Consider the following 2,500-nt stretch of genomic DNA (forward strand, 5'->3'; position numbering starts at 1 on the left):
GCATATTGCTGAATCTACAGTCCTACTAGAATGTCTTCTATACTTAATAAATTCTCTGCATGGGAAAATTTCCAGAATAAAAAACAGCCACCTGAAAAAGTTTCATGTTCTTTTAAAGCCTTTTCTCCAATCCCCAGACTTTGACTCCCTAGCTTGGTCAACACAAGCACGTAAGATCAAGTCACCCAAGGAACTCCGTATCAAGCACCACACACAAAGGGATGCTAGACATACCCCTCTAACAACTCAACTTTACCCAACAAGAGGTCTATCTTTCCAGAAATGAGGCAAGAAGGAATTTAATTTGGTGCCCCAGTATGAGCCCATTACGGCAATGTCACCATTCTAAAGATTGTAATAACACTTCTTTCTGGTATGCTGATAAACCATACCTTCACCTACTCAAAAAGAGTAGGGATACACTACTTTTCCACATTAACCCACTTTCAATATCAATATTTTTGTAACACAATCAACAAAAGCTTCATTCCCTACCACAACTGTTTGAACTTTTGGGGATGTTTATGTTGGTATTCCCCTCCTTTCTGCAGACTCAGGGGTAATACTTCTTCATAAGCAGTAGTGGTGGTGAAATCAGACTTATCCCAGTTTCAAAATTAGTCAACTTTGATATGAGTGCCTGTCTGCCCAAGTAACATTCTGCAACCTTAACCACAACCATCACTTTACCTGGCAAAACACAACTATATCTCTTCTTGAGAGGGTGAGAGAGAGAGGGAGAAAGAGAGAGAGAGAGAGAGGGGGAGAGGGAGAAAGATAGATAGATAGAGAGTGAGAGAGTGAGAGAGTGAGAGAGTGAGAGAGTGAGAGAGTGAGAGAGTGAGAGAGAGAGAGAGAGAGAGAGAGAGAGAGAGAGAGAGAGAGAGAGAGAGAGAGAGAGAGAGAGAGAGAGAGAGAGAGAGAGTTTGAGCGGGACGAGGAATGGAGAGAGGGGTGGGAAAAAGAGTTTGAGTAAGAGAAAAGGGAAGAGGGAGGGATGGAGAGAAATAGGGGTTGAGAGAGAAAGAGTGAGTGAGTGAGTGAGTGAGTGAGTGAAGGAGATAGAGAGACAGGAGAAAGAGGGTAAGAGAAATTGAGAGTGAGAGTGAGAAGAGAGAGATATGGGGGAGGGAAAAAGGGGAGGAAGAGAGGGAGTGACGGAGAGAGGAAGAGTGAGAGAGAGGAAGAGAGGGAGGGAGAAAGGGAGGAAAAGGTGGAGAGAGGGAGAGGGAGTGAGAGGGATGGTGGGGGGAAGAGACAGAGAGAGAGAAAAATAAAAAAAGAGAGATGCAAAGAGGGGTGAGGGGAGGGGGAGAAGAGGAGGAGGAGGAGAGGGGGAGAAGGGCGGAAAGCAAGCAAGGAAGGGAGGAAGGGGGAGAGAGACGAAAGGGGGAGAGAGAGAGAGGAAGGGGAGGGAGGGAGGGAGGGACAGAGAGAGAGAGAGAGCAGGGAGCGAGGAATGGAGAGAGGGGGTGGGAAAAAGAGTTTGCATAAGAGAAAGAGGGAAGAGGGAGGGATGGAGAGAAGTAGGGGTTGAGAGAGAAAGAGGGAGTGAAGAGGAAGAGGGGAAGAGGAATTGAGAGTGAGAGTGAGAGGGAGTGAGAGAGAGAGAGGAAGAGAGAGAAGAGGAAGGGGAGAGAAAGGGAGGAAAAGAGGGAGAGAGGGAGGGAGAGTTAGAGAAAAGGTGGGTGAAAGAGACAGAGAGAGAAATAAGAGAAAGAAAGAGAGATGCAAAGAGGGGGGATGGGAGGGAGAAGAGGGAAGAGGAAGAGGAAGAGGAGGAGGAGGAGCAGAGGGAGAGGGAGGAGGAAGAGGGAGATAGGGGAGGAAAGGAAGTGAGGAAAGGAGGAAGGGGAGGAGAGGAAAGGAAGCGAGGAAAGGAGGGAAGGGAGAGAGAAGGAAAGGAAGGGAAGGGGAGGGAGGGAGAGAGGGAGAAAGAAAGAAAGAGAGAGAGAGAGAGAGAGAGAGAGAGAGAGAGAGAGAGAGAGAGAGAGAGTGTGAGAGAGAGAGAGAGAGAGAGAGAGAGAGCGGTGGGAGAGAGAGAGCGATGGGAGTGGGAGAGAGAGAGCGGGGGAGAAGGAGAGGATGAGGGAAGTGGGGGAAAGGAAGAGAGAGAGAGAGAGAGAGACGATGGGAGTGGGAGAGAGAGAGGGAGGAGGAAGGAGAGGGATGGGGAGAGTGGGGGAAAGGGAGAGAGAGAGAGAGAGAGAGAGAGAGAGAGAGAGAGAGAGAGAGAGAGAGAGAGAGAGAGAGAGAGAGAGAGAGAGAGAGAGAGAGAGAGAGTAAGAGAGAGTGAGAGAGAGAGAGTAAGAGAGAGAGAAGAGAGAGAGAGAGAGAGAGAGAGAGAGAGAGAGAGAGAGAGAGAGAGAGAGAGAGAGAGAGAGAGAGAGAGAGAGAGAGAGAGAAAGAGAGAGAGAAACAGAGAGAAAGAGAGAGAGAGAGAGAGAGAAAGAGAGAAAAAGAGAGAGAGAGATAGAGAGAGATAGAGAGAAAAAAAGAT

The 2,500-nt window shown here is 48.3% G+C and overlaps 1 protein-coding gene across 2 annotated transcripts in view; it reads right to left on the reverse strand.

Moving 5' to 3' along the window:
• Positions 1-2,500, reverse strand: part of tho2 (THO complex subunit 2-like protein) — a 61,669-nt gene that overhangs the window by 5,567 nt on the left and 53,602 nt on the right. The window lies entirely within an intron of this gene.

This window comes from Penaeus vannamei, chromosome 2 (assembly GCF_042767895.1).
Source record: "Penaeus vannamei isolate JL-2024 chromosome 2, ASM4276789v1, whole genome shotgun sequence".
In the NCBI taxonomy this organism is placed as follows: domain Eukaryota; kingdom Metazoa; phylum Arthropoda; class Malacostraca; order Decapoda; family Penaeidae; genus Penaeus; species Penaeus vannamei.